This window comes from Bos grunniens, chromosome 19, assembly GCF_055505025.1.
Source record: "Bos grunniens cultivar Pamir isolate PY7600 chromosome 19, Bosgru_T2T1.0, whole genome shotgun sequence".
In the NCBI taxonomy this organism is placed as follows: domain Eukaryota; kingdom Metazoa; phylum Chordata; class Mammalia; order Artiodactyla; family Bovidae; genus Bos; species Bos grunniens.
The window spans coordinates 3769800-3783986 of record NC_141183.1 but is presented as its reverse complement, the minus strand read 5'-3'; the positions used below and the strand labels follow the sequence as shown (position 1 = coordinate 3783986).

General features: G+C 44.1%; 1 long non-coding RNA gene across 1 annotated transcript in view; it reads left to right on the top strand.

Moving 5' to 3' along the window:
- Positions 1 to 11123, top strand: part of LOC147350968 (uncharacterized) — a 58328-nt gene extending 47205 nt beyond the window's left edge. Inside the window, exon 2 of the long non-coding RNA XR_015146782.1 lies at positions 9825 to 11123. This is a non-coding gene — a long non-coding RNA (uncharacterized LOC147350968). The remainder of the gene's footprint in view (positions 1 to 9824) is intronic.
- Positions 11124 to 14187: the final 3064 nt, after the last annotated feature.

Genomic DNA, 14187 nt, shown 5'->3' with positions numbered 1-14187 from the left:
ATGATTCCCAAGGTCAAGGGCATAATAAACTGGGGAGAGGACACACCCTCCTGCTTTATATAAACTCTTATTAAAATCTGCAGTTGCCTGGGCTGTAATGATATTCTGCATGTCTTTCCTTTCTTTTTCATAACTACTGCTGAAATTAAAGTTGGAAAAGAGAGGGAAAAGATTGATATTGTCGGTCGTTGGGGTTTGCATTTGGCATTCCTCAAATAATGGGATGTAATACGGTTATGCAGAAAACAGATTGATTTTTCACAATTTTCCCACAGAGGTAATGGGGAACAGACTGGAGGAAATTCCAGGGTTTCACTGGGGGAACTATTTGCTACACAACTGAAGAGGAAAACAAACTCAAACCATCCTTTTTTTTTGCGATTTTCCCTTCAATATTTTTAAGTGGGAAATTTGCTAACCAATTTGTTTTCATTCCTGTGAGTTTCAGGGATTTGGGGATATTTTCAGTTTTACAGAAAGATTTCAGAACGTTTACCAGTTGGGTGAATCGCAGGTGATAACAGTTAAAATGATGGTGTTAGAAATGGAATTTACCTAATATATTCTTCTAAAAATGTAAGGTGTCTGTTTTAAGATCTGTTCCTTTTTCTCCCTCCACTCTTCTCTGCCTCTCTACATCTCTAAAAAGTTAGAGGAGACACTAAAGTTAGGAGACACTAAAAAGTTCCATCAGTGTATTGCTGGTGCTGAAGCAGAACCAGAGGTGTTGGGACGTGGGCCCGGTGTCACACAGTTGGTAGAGGAAATGCTGGAATCCCTCATTCCAGCGTGCACAGACTTTTATTAACGCTGAAGAAAGGAATGTACCCGTGAATTTAATTTCCTTCTTCTTTGCAGGAAGCCAGTCAACTCAGTTGGTTAAAGCACCACCGTGCTAATGAGGCCAAGGTCACTGGCTTGACCCCTCAAAGGTATCTTTAGCATCGCATTTACAAAGTCTCATTCTTTGTTTCCAGCCCCAGACAATGGACTTGCAAAGAATAAACTTTTGCTCAGTTCCCTTTATAATCAGAGTATGGATGATTCATAGAAAACCCACGCTGACCACTAAGAAAGTAATTCAAAGCCTTGTTATAAAACCCACGTCTCCGAAATAACAATGTCACTACAACAACCAGTGACAATTAGTCACCTTCCATCTTTGGTTAATAAAACTTGACCCCTTTTCTTTGTCCACTCAGTACATCTTCCTGTGTCTCTTACCCTAGTATAGGGAGAAGGCTGTTCCTCACTGCTCAGAAAAGAAGTAGCTGTAAACACAAGTCTATTCAGGAGTTGTTCGGGGCTACTCCTGGTGGCTCAGATGGTAAAGAATCTTCCTGCAATGAGGGAGACCTGGGTTCAATCTCTGGGTTAGGAAGATCCCCTGGAGCAGGGAATGGTGACCCACTCCAGTATTCTTGCCTGGAAAATCCCATGGGCAGAGGAGCCTGGCAGGCTACAGTCCATAGGATTGCAGAGTCAGACATGACTGAGTGACTAATACAAACACACACACACACACACACTGTTTTTAGACCCAGCCCCAGCAGTCCTCACTGTCAAGACTGACCCCTGTTAAGACTGAGCACTGAAGCTTCAAGAAAAAAAAAAAAGCACCACATAGGTCTCTGGGTCCCACGTGCCCCGTACTCTCTTATGAGCCTCATATTTAGTTCGCATCCTATAAGTCTCCTCTTTTCCAAAGACACGGAGTCTTCACACTGCTTGTGGCCCGCAGAGAATTCCAGACGTTTTTCAGATGCCCGGTCCTTCCAGGCATGTCCTGTGCTGTGGTCAAGAAATGCAACTGGGAGAGGGTGGGGTGGTCAAATCACACATTCACAGCCAGCCTGTGATGAAGGGTCAGGAGAGGAAGCCGTGCAAGCATCTGATAGAAAGATGACTGCCGAGGCCGTGAGACATGAAGGGAGCAGAGCGAGATGCGCGGAGTCCCACCACGAGCCGAAAGGCGGCCCTTTCTCCATCCGCTCCCTCTTCCAGCAGCTCCGGACCTGGGCTCCAGGGCGGGCTTCCCCAGTTAGAACCTTCGCTTCTGCTTTGATGTATCCTGCTCTCCATCTTGGCAGCACTTCTACGATCACAGTTTCTCCCGGGGCCACATTCAGCCAGCTTTCATGTTGGAAGACAGTCTTGTCAAGTAATGGAACTGAAGGCCTAGTCACAGCGCTTCTCTCCTGCATGTTGCTGTTCAAACTGAAGCTTCTAGAGACAATGAAGGATTTCTCTCAGAGCAGCAAGTCACCATGGGATGGGAATTTAGACCCTGAAACTGCTGACTTAGAGGAAATACATTGAAGGTGGGGAATCTTTCTCCTGCTTGGTCGCTCAGTTGTGTCTGACTCTTTGCGACCCTGTGGACTGTAGCCCGCAAGGCTCCGCTGTTCCTGGGATTTCCCAGGCAAGAGTACTGGAGTGGGGTGCCATTTCCTTCTCCAGGGGATCTCCCTGACCCAGGGATCGAACCCACATCTCCTCCACTGGCAGGTGGGCTCTTTACAGCTGAGCCCCTGGTGAAGCACAGTCTTCTTCTTGGAGCCCTTAAATCTCACTATGGAGCATTGATGTCTCGTCTCTCACCACTATTCATGAAGCAGATTCTACTCACAAGTGTGTTTGCCTTCTTAATGTGGCTTCAGCAAAGTACTCGGGGGGGAGGCTTTGAGGGAAAATTATTAATAATTTGGCTCTAAGCTCACTGGGTCTGACCCCTCTGTACCCCTCGGAGGTGGTTTCTGAAGGGCCACTAGACCCAGATGCCTTTGCTGCTTCGGAAACGCCCCCCGTATCTGATTCCCAAAGCAAGTGGGATTTCTGCAGTTTTTCTATTGCTGTGCCGGCAATCCAGCCAAGTGGAGTACATTATTTTACAGTAAAATAAACCTTCCCTTCTTTTTGTTCCACGGGAAATTACTCAGTGTGGAGTCCAGGCGCGTCACCTTCACATTTCCACCGGATTTGCTTCCTTCACCATTGTGGATTCTGCTGCATTTAAGAGTGATCAAAAGTCACAGAAGCCTAGTTTCCATTCCTCCTCTTTTGTTACTTCCTAATCTCCAATTTCATCCACCTCCCTCTCCCGCCTCACCATTGTGCACTAACGGTAGCGACTTCGAGTCAAACCCATCTAGTTACCCCACGAATGGGTTCAGTGGGAGGGAGGCTCTGTCTTACTGGGACTGCCTTTTTCGTGAAACATATGAATGAGAATTAATGCATGTGGCTATAGAAATACTCACAGCTGTTTGCATCCTTCGGAGAAACTATTTGCCTTTTTTTGGTGTCTTCCCATCTTGAGGACCATGCCAACATTGTGAGTGGCCAGCAATACAGAGGATCAACTGTGGCGGACCTCGGCCTTGCATGACACTTTCCAGTCCCACAGAGAGGAGACAGAGAGAAAATGAGTTCCTGGAGCACTGTCGTGGGTGTTTCTCATAGGTGATCCATAAGTAGCTTTTTCCTACCGTTGTGGTAGCCGAGAGAATGGTATTCTGCTATAGATGGCTGATTAGTTTCCACCCTTAGCAAAACTGGCCTGTGTTTAAGAACATAGGTACAAAATGTCTTATTTTAAAGCCTGTGATATGTGTATCCCAGTGTTCATCACAGCACTGTTTACAATAGCCAGGGCATGGAAGCAACCTAGATGTCCATCGGCAGATGAATGGAAAAGAAAGCTGTGGTACATATATACAATGGAATATTACTCATCCATTAAAAAGAATACATTTGAATCAGTTCTAATAAGGTGGATGAAACTGGAGCCTATTATAAAGAATGAAGTAAGTCAGAAAAAAAAAAAAACCCACCAATACAGTATACTAACACATATATATGAAATTTAGAAAGATGGTAACGATAACCCTGTATGTGAGACAGCAAAGGAGACACAGATGTATAGAACAGTGTTTTGGACTCTGTGGGAGAAGGCAAGGGTGGGATCATCTGAGAGAATAGCACTGAAACATGTATATTATCATATGTGAAACAGATTGCCAGTCCAGGTTCGATGCATGAGACAGACCCTGAGGGATGGGATGGGGAGGGAGGTGGGAGGCGGGCTCAGGATGGGGAACACATGTACACCCATGGCTGATTCATGTCAATGTATGGCAAAAACCACTACAATATTGTAAAGTAATTAGCCTCCAATTAAAATAAATAAATTAAAAAAAAAAGCGTGTGATAGAATAAGTTGACCACTCATTTTTAAAAGTCCAGACAAGAAAAAGCAAAAGTGTGCATGCTAAGTCGCTTCAGTCGTGTCCAACTCTTTGAAACCCCATGGACCATAGCCTGCCAGTGTCCTGTGTCCGTGGGATTCTCCAGGCAAGGATACTGGAGTGGGCTGTTATTTTCTTCTTCAGGGGATCTTCCCAACCCAGGGATCAAACCTGTGTCTCTTACATCTCCAGCACTGGCAGGCAGGTTCTTTACCTCTAGTGCCACTGATACCCCAGTGCCCAGGTTAGCTTAGGGAGTTAGAGCCATATACCAGTGGGAACAAGTCCTTGGGTCAACCTTCCCATGAAGCAATTAATTGAATCTATTATATTGACCCAGTAAATGAGCGTTACCTTGAAAGCCCATCTCGTTAATGCCTGCTGTTCATCACAAGTGAGTAAGGAAGTTTAGGTAAATACTGCCAACCATTCCTCACTCTGCAGAATAAAAAGAATAATTCCAAGTATCTAACCTAATGATGATGAGTTCAAAACATCACTTTAGTACATACAAAATACGGCATATTGTCAGACAGGTGTCAGAATTTAAATATATGGTGTGTGTAATTTCGGAATTCATTAACATTTCATTGTAAGCCTGGGAAAGAGCACTTCCAAAGCAGTGTCTTCCACTTGCGGCATAAAGTTGTAGTTACACTGGTTCATGGATGTAAAATATTCCTGAATGGTGAGCATATGTGCTTAGTTAACATGGCAGAGAGATTCACCAGTGCAGGGAGATGACCTGGTGTTTATGGAGCAGATTGCACTTTGTAGTATTCTCATACTGTTCATGGGATTCTCGAGGCAAGAATCCTGTAGTGGATTGCCATCCTGTCCTCCAGGGGATCACGTTTTGTTGGAACTCTCCACTGTGACCAGTCCATCTGGGGTGGCTCTGCATAGCTTAGCTTATAGCTTCATTGAGTTATGCGAGCCCCTTGGCCATGACAAGGCTGTGATCCAGGAAGAAGGATCATTTTATAGTAGCTTCCCTATGGCATTCCAGAAATGTTCACCTTGTAAGGTGAACAAGGTGAGCTTATCAAAATAAATGCAGTTAGGATGAATGGCTGGCTTGAGCTTCCTTCTGTGAAGACTTTTGGGTGATTGGAAAATGTGAGAGAGCTTTACCACCACCACAAGAACATCTCTTCGGAATGAGGAGGTGCTCAGATGAGCTGCTGTATCATTCTCAACACCAGGAGTTTTAAAACTGCTTTTGTTTCTTATAAATAAAGGGCTCATTTCCCCACTGTCTCTCCTCCACCCATCCCCTACAAAATGATGTCTTGCTTGGACCTGTAATACTTAAAGATAAACAGTGAGTCTCTCAGGCTGAGGTAAGAATGAGGGGGTGGCGTGTAGGACAGCCTGGAGCAGGCGAACCCCCCGTCCACTGCTGGAACCGGGGAGGGAAGGATGGCAGTTACATGTTGATGCTACAGAGCTGATGCCAGGGACACTGTTCATGGACTCGTGAAGCTTGCGCTTCCTTGGCTGTGTGATGCCTGGGCTCTTCCTTTCCTTCCTTTTCACAACTCTGAGTTCTTGTGCTCAGGAAAAGGGAAACATGAAATCTCAGACATGTGGACCTAATATGTGCATAGAAACACCTTAGGCTGATGGAGTAGCTGAGTGAGGCAGGCAAGGGGCCTCCAGATCTGGACCGGGGCCAGCAGGGCAGGCAGAGCCTGAGTTCCCATCCCAGCCCTCTTGGTTGCTGGACGAATCCTAGCAAGTGATTATATCTCCTTCTTTGTCATCTGTCAAGAGGAGAGGAATATGTGTTAATACCCACAGGACAGGGATTCTGTGGGGCCCAAAGAGACAGCACGTATGAAGCACCCAGTGGCAAGCATAAATTAAGCATTCAATAAATGTAAATATTATTAACCAAGAATGTGAATGGAATAGAAATAAACAATAATCATGAACTGAAAATATAGCAACAACTCTAAAAGATTAAGCAAGAATTTATTCAGTGATGGCATACTCTATCTCTTAACTTCAGGCAATATTATTCACTTAAACAAGCAGTCAAGAATATTAAATGTCAAAATAAAAGATGATTTATGAAGCTTATCACTCCCTGGCAAGCTTCCCCAGTAGCTAACAAGGACATGAGTGGGTAATTCATGACCTCGCTTGTTGAGTGGGAAATATTTACCATTGTAACTTTGCTAATTCTTTTATTGGCCTGGGGATTCTGCAAATTAATTAGCGCTGGCACTGGTTGTAACTTGCATCCACCAGTTGAGTGAAGGCAAATCATTCATTTAAGGCGTGTGTGAGAGAATAGATGAGGACTTGATATGATACCCTCTTTGGCTTCGAAAGTTGAGTGTTGCGTTAATAGAGGGAAGAAAAAAGCATGTAAGATCAACTTCAAAATGTTCAATTAATTAGAATAATATATCCCAAAGCTCAGCGTGGTTCTTGGCACAGTTTAAACACTTAACAAATAGGTTTCATCATCTTCGCCATCAATACCATCCTTACTACCATCTTTATTCAAATGCATTCCTCCTAGCTTAAACAGGACTTTTGTCCCAAAAAGACATCTCAAGCTATGTCTGCATGCTGCTCACATGGCACCCAGGCAAAGAGAAAAACCACTCCCCTGCCCACTAGTAATGGACAAGACACGTGGGCCAAGGAGATGCAAACTGCTAGCACCCCAGACCCCAGAAAGCTGCTGCTACATTTTGCCGTCTAGTTGACTATCACAACAGCTCACAGACTGAGGGTCCAGAGAAGAGCACGCCGCCTTCTTCACTGTGGGACCCGCCATTAAACACTTGTCATCAGGTCTTCTCATCAGGTGGCCGAAGTATGACCACAGGATTCAAATGAGCTTCCTCCCTGGAGAAGACCCTGATGCTGGGAAAAGATTGAAGGCAAAAGGAGAAAGGGGTGGCAGGGGATGAGATGGTTGGATAGCATGACCACCCAATGGACATGAACTAGAGCAAATTCCGGGAGCGAGTGGAGGACAGGGAGGTCTGGTGTGCTGCATGCGGTTCATGGGGTCGCAGAGAGTCCGACAGGGCTGAGCGACTGAACACCACCACCACCACCATTAAATACTTAGTCTGATCTGCTTTCAACAAAAAGAGTAGTGATTGTTAATGGCTATCTGTATTCTCTGTGCACTGGAGAGTTTTAGAAACTGGGTGAGATTTCTTGGCCTGAGACTAGCGTTGTTTGTCCAAGTTCAGGCTTCATTTCCAGGGACTCGTGGTTTGGAGTCCCAGTCTGGAGCTGCTGTTCCAGTTCGCCCCCGGCCTGCCGCGGCTAGATTGAATTTGCTGTTTCTGGACTCGAGAGCTGAACAAGATCCTGGTGCCCCAGGTAGGGGATGCTTGACCGTAGAGGAAGAAACCTCGGCCGGCAGTCCCGTCTGCTCAGAGAATGGAATGGCGCGTTAATATGTGGTGGAAGTACAGTACAGGCATTGAGCTCCTGCATGCAGCCTCTCCAAGCGCCCGTGTTTACTTTCTTCTATGGAAAAATAAAGTGTGTCTCCTCCCATAAGATCGTCCAAACAGAGTCAATGTAGCATACTGGCAGTGAGATCATAGAGTTCGCCCCTGGCACCTCGGGAGTTTACGCTCTTCACGGTTTCCAGTGGCTTTCTGAAAAACCTCCTTAGCTTTGGTCAGCTTTGCAGAAAGTATGATAGAATCACTGAAACTGTAGATTAAGGACAGCACCACAATCTGTAAAGGGTAAACCTTTAAAATGTGTCTGATGCAGGACAGCCGTTTACAAAATCCTGATCTGGACAGATTATAAAATGAGGGAAGAAATGCCATGGGAGGCGCAGACTCCCGTCACTTTAACTTTGGTTCAGGGTGAGCTCTTCCCAAAACGATTTGTGAAATTATAATTCTGAGACTCCCAGTTCCTTCCTCTTCCTAACTCTCTGCCACAACACCACTGTCTTCCTTCTTTTGCCCAGTTTAAGTCAGTGAAACTCTAAAAAGTTTTCTTTTTTTTTTACCATAAACATTGTTTTATTAATATTACCATTGTATCTGAGAATTTGCTAGTATTTTAAAGATAACTAATTTTTTCTAGTTTTTTTTTTTTAATTGGAGGAAAATTATGGTTTAGAGTGTTGTGTTGGTTTCTGCCTTACAGCAATGCAAATCAGCCATAACTGTACACATATCCCCTCCCTCTTGAGCCTCCCTCTCCTCCTTCCATCCCACCCCTCTAGGTCATCACAGGGCCCCAGACTGGGCTCCCTGTGTGACAGAGCAGCTTAGAGTGAAGTAAGTCAGAAAGAGAAGGTATCGTATATTAACACATATGTATGGAATCTGGAAAGGCGCTACAGATGAACCGGTTTGCAGGGGAGGAGTGGAGACGCAGATGGAGAGGAGGGCTTGTGGGCACAGTGTCGGGGGAGAGGGTGGAGTGGATGGAGAGAGTGGTGTTGACAGGCACACACCGCCGTGTGTGTAGTAGACATCCGCTAAGACATTGCTGTGAAAGGTTTTCTTGAACTTGTTCTCCACCCCACAATTTCCAAACATTGGGTCATTGCTGGAAATTCACCCACCAGAGTTTTACAAGGTTCGGTCTTTTGAGTTACTCCAAGGAAAAATTCAATTCTACCTCTCCCCAGGCCCTCCAGCCCCCCAGGTAAATTCTGTGTGAGGTTGTTTCATTTATCCTGCAGCGTGAATCTCACACACAGGAGCAGGTTTTTGATGGTGTGGAGTCGAGGAGAGAGCCTATGGTAGGATGAGGAAACCCTGGATGGTGAACAGTGACCCAAATCCTGTGTTTGTTCAAGTGGTCATTCTGGACTCCATCTGGGGATTAAAAAAAAAAAAAGAACTGAGGCTTTTCTTTCTGCCTGAGAGTAATGTCCTTCTTTTGTCCCCAGATGATCCTAAAAAAATATTTCTGTAAAAGATACAATCCCTTTAAATCATCCAGAGCATACATTTTTCACCAACTAGCAACTGCTGCTGCTGCTAAGTCGTTTCAGTCGTGTCTGACTCTGAGCGACCCCATAGATGGCAGCCCACCAGGCTCCCCCGTCCCTGGGATTCTCCAGGCAAGCACACTGGAGTGGGTTGCCATTTCCTTCTCCAGTGCATGAAAGTGAAAAGTGAAAGTGAAGTCTCTCAGTCGTGTCTGACTCTCAGCGACCCATGGACTGCAGCCTATGAGGCTCCTCTGTCCATGGGATTCTCCAGGCAAGAGTACTGGAGTGGGGTGCCATTGCCTTCTCCGAACTAGCAACTGAGACAGGACTAATGTTAACATATGAGGAAAGCTCAGTTGATCACTACTCTGAATCTTTGTTTTTGCTGAAACTATCTAGAAATGATGAGACAGTGGCCATTTAATTAGGCAGAATCACCCAAGCCATCCTTTAATGTAAAAAAGTAAAGTAGCCTTTCTTTCCTCTTTAAATGATCTTTCTTTTCTCTTTTAAAGGAGTTGGTCGTTGGTTGAGAAGGAAGAGTAGAAATCATGCATTTGGGGGGAAATGTTTAACAGTTGATCCAAATAAATATATTTTAATTAGGTTCTCTTTCTGATTTTTTTTTTAAGGAGCCGAAGAATTGATGCTTTTGAACTGTGGTGTTGGAGAAGACTCTTGAGAGTCCCTTGGACTGCAAGGAGATCCAACCAGTCCATTCTGAAGGAGATCAGCCCTGGGATTTCTTTGGAAGGAATGATGCTAAAGCTGAAACTCTGGTACTTTGGCCACCTCATGCGAAGAGTTGATTTATTGGAAAAAACCCTGATGCTGGGAGGGATTGGGGGCAGGAGGAGAAGGGGACGACAGAGGATGAGATGGCTGGATGGTATCACTGACTCGATGGACGTGAGTCTCAGTGAACTCCAGGAGTTAGTGATGGACAGGGAGGCCTGGTGTGCTGCGATTCATGGGGTCGCAAAGAGTCGGACACGACTGACTGATCTGATCTGATCTGATGGAAGTAAGTGTGAACTTACGTACTTACATAAGTAAGTACTTCTGGAAGTAAGTGTGGTTCTAAGTCATATAGACTCACATGACATGGACACAGTGATGGAAAACGTTCTTCTTAGCGCATTATTAAATACTACTGTAGTAAAATTGACCTCACAGTATAGAATTTCAAGTCTTACACATAGAAGAACAGTCTGTCCAAAATTTCCTTAGCTCTGAGGTCCCCATGGCGCTTCCTTTGTCATGTTGGAGTCTCTATGTCAGAGATTTTGCCCATCATTGAGTTTTCAGCTATTATCTCTGCAGGGAAGATTCTTAAACTGCAAGCTCCAGCCTCAATTTCTCTTGAATTCTATTTGCAAATAATCTCTAGACATTTCTATTCAAAAGTCCTTTCAACTCAAGCAAACCCTCAAACAGCATTTTTAATCTATTCTCTACAAGTGGTACTCCATTGTGGATTTTTTAAGTCAGCATTCTGTCAGCATGGACGCATCTACTACATTCAATTGAACCCCCACATTTATTCAGTTGGCATATTCTGTTATGAAAGGGAAGTCGCTCAGTCGTGTCTGACTCTTTGCGACCCCATGGACTGTAGCCCACCAGGCTCCTCTGTCCATGGGATTCTCCAGGCAAGAATACTGGAGTGGGTTGCCATTTCCTACTTCAGAGGATCTTCCCGACCCAGGGATCAAACCCATGTCTTCCTGCATCTCCTGTATTAGCTGGTGGACTCTTTACCTATCCCCATCATAGCATCAAAGCCATGTTTACCTTTTATTAGTTCTTTTGCCAAAAACACTTTCTCATATTACCCATTGTTGTTTCTACTTTTGGGGTCACTTGGCAGTTTGTTACACACTGTCTTTCATGATGTCTCCTAAACTTAAAAAAAAAGAAGCATAATTGTATGATCGTAAAGCGTGGTTTTATGTCCCCTTCCATCAAACCGATGACCCAGTGTAGCTCAAAATGCAGTCCTTGCATGCTGATCTCTGTTTCTGACTTTCAGGCTTGATGATTGAACCAAATGAGGTGTTTGTTTACTCTCTGTAATCCTCCTGCTCACTAACATCACTAACTGAATACTAAGAGCAAATAGATTGCTGAGCAAAAAGTCATATTGGATAATTCAAGAAATATGGAGGGGAGGAGGATTCTACAAAGTCTAATAAAATACCATTAAAAAAAGATGCTAAGTTATTCTCTTTCTTCTTCAAGCAGCTGTTAGACAAGAACAGACACCTAGGATAGAAAGATTATATGTTAAAGTGTATCTTTTTATTCCTTAAAGTGCCAAGTAGAAACATTGTTGTTATCACATTTTCACCAAGGTAAACACAAGGAATACCCCGGCAGAAGGCGCAGGTAGGTACTGCAGGAGTCTCTCCAGAAAGCTTTTCAGTACTGTGAGTCACAGCTGGGAGGCTTATCTGCAGAAAAGCAGAGCCAGTGGTTTTGGTTATTTTAATCCACATGTCACCCCCACCTACAGAGCTTGTTGAAGACTCCTAATCCCCACCTTACTCTACAATTATGTCGTGCAGACAGTTCTAAGACAGGCAGTACTGTCATTAAAATACGCGCTGTGCTTTGGTCCTGCTGAAAACACCAAATGCTTGTGGGCAGTCCCGGTGACCACATGCTGAGGCCAGTTGCAGAAATTCCCATTCTGGTGACTGTGCTGGCAAAAGCCCATTCATGAGACACGAGCATCGTTGCAGGTTCCACGTGCTCCCCAGGCTGGGGGTACCCTTTTCCTCTAAGTTCTTTAAGGACTAACTTAGAAGTGTGAGATGCCACCTGCTGGAAACTGATAATATGGACTATCCTGCAACAAGGCTAGACCCGTGCCCAGCCACTGAATTATTAAATTGATGTCCTTTGCCCTTCATCCTTCCTTTTCTGCTCTGTGTGACTGGTGTATGCACTGGTCTGATGCATTAGTTAGGAAAACCTCTGCTTCACTCTGTTCTAAACAAGCTTGCATTATTAGCAGTAGTAAATAATTTATTGTTTATTATTTTAAATAATTTAATTTAGTGTCATTATTCTTAGTATTACTATTATTAATAAAATGAGTTATTATTATTATTTTTGGTTGTGATGGATCTTTGTTGTTGCACGCGGCTTTTTCTGGTTGTGGGGAGCAGGGCCTCTGTGGTTGCAGAGCACAGGCTCTTGGAGCACAGGTTCAGCTGTTCTGGCACACGGGCTTAGTGGCCCCGTGGCGTGCGGCATCCTCCCCACCCAGGGATTGAACCCATGTTCTCTGTGTCACCAAGTGGATTCCCAACTAGTGGACCACCAGGGAAGTCTGCAAGCTTCCGTTTTAAGATGTGAATCTGATCTAATGATCACTTTGTAGGATTGGGGACACTCACAAGAGCGCGAACGAGCCCAAACCCGAGGCATAGTTTGCTACATCTCAACTTCAGGAATGTTAAAGTAGAAAATATTGGAAGAAAACTAGGTTATTGCAATGCTGCTGCTGCTGCTAAGTTGCCTCAGTCGTGTCCGACTCTGTGCAACCCCATAGACAGCAGCCCACCAGGCTCCCCCATCCCTGGGATTCTCCAGGCAAGAACACTGGAGTGGGTTGCCATTTCCTTCTCCAATGCAGGAAAGTGAAAGTGAAAGTGAAGTCGCTCAGTCATGTACGACTATTTGCGACCCCATGGAGTGCAGCCCACCAGGCTCCTCCGTCCATGGGATTTTCCAGGCAAGAGTGCTGGAGTGGGGTGTGCCATCACCAGGTTATCGCAATAGTAGTGTTCAACTGGCACTGAGCACAGCTGTGACATTCAGAATTACATAATGTTTATGGTTTGGTAGATTAAGTAGGAATAAGGGATGACGGTGTTTGAGAATGTTTTGCCGTATACTGTGCTTGGGACTGTAACATAGAGATTTGCAGAACTTTAAGTGCGATCTGCATTATAGGCACCATGGGTCTTGGAAAGAGTGAGCAATTCTAAGAACATTCTGTCGCATGAGGATATAGACTGACAAATTCCACATATGCCTGACACATAGTAGGTGGTTACTAAATACTGACTGACATGTGGGCTCAAATTTAGTTTCAAGCTTATGGGTCTATAAGAACTGTTGTAGTTGACTCTTTGGGAGCCTCCTCTGTGTATTGTTGGAGTTTTGTTTTAACAAGGCTGTGCTTTGGAATGTGCTTTAGAATACTGACTTATCAAATTCTTCTCTTCAGCTAATCTGAATTACTAGAAATTATTTTAATTCTTACAGTGTACAAAATGGCAGGTAATCTACCTGTGTGAGTTACCTTATTGATTGGCACACAGTAGCAAGCATGGCACGACAATCCAGTGAACAGCTGTGCTTATGTGAAGGTTTACCTGCAGATTGTGGGGTTATGTAGAGTCAGATATAATGATTCTATTCATATTAATAGCATAATTTAATGCAGTGATTTTTGTAATTTTTTTTTCACCCAGGAAATATTTATACTGATAGCTGGGCCCATCCAAGATTGTAGTTTTTCTTGTGTTATGGTATGGGTATCCATCTATATAAATATTAATTTCACAGATATCTATTTATCTATATATTAATTTCTAATGACTCAATTTGCAGGCAAGTTTGAGAATCATTGCTCAAAACAGTGAGCTGAGAAAGAACCTTGGAAAAATGTTGTTTTCCTATTTTTCACCTTAAATGATTTTTTTCAGTGCTTTTGATGGGACAGTCTTTTCTTCAGTAAGCCAATCTCTGGAAAAAAACAGAAGGCAGAGGTGAAAGGTGACTTGTGTGTATCTCACAGATACTTTTGTTTAGGCAGCATGAGATCTGTATTTCCTCAGGTAACAGATTTCTTAGAAGACCAGACTAAAATGTTTAGTCATTTAAGTCATTTAAATGTATCCCTTCTGTGCTGTCAATCATGAGTCCAAAGTGCTGTTTGATTCTGGGTATTCAGTGCATCTTTTACTAGTTTGCATTATC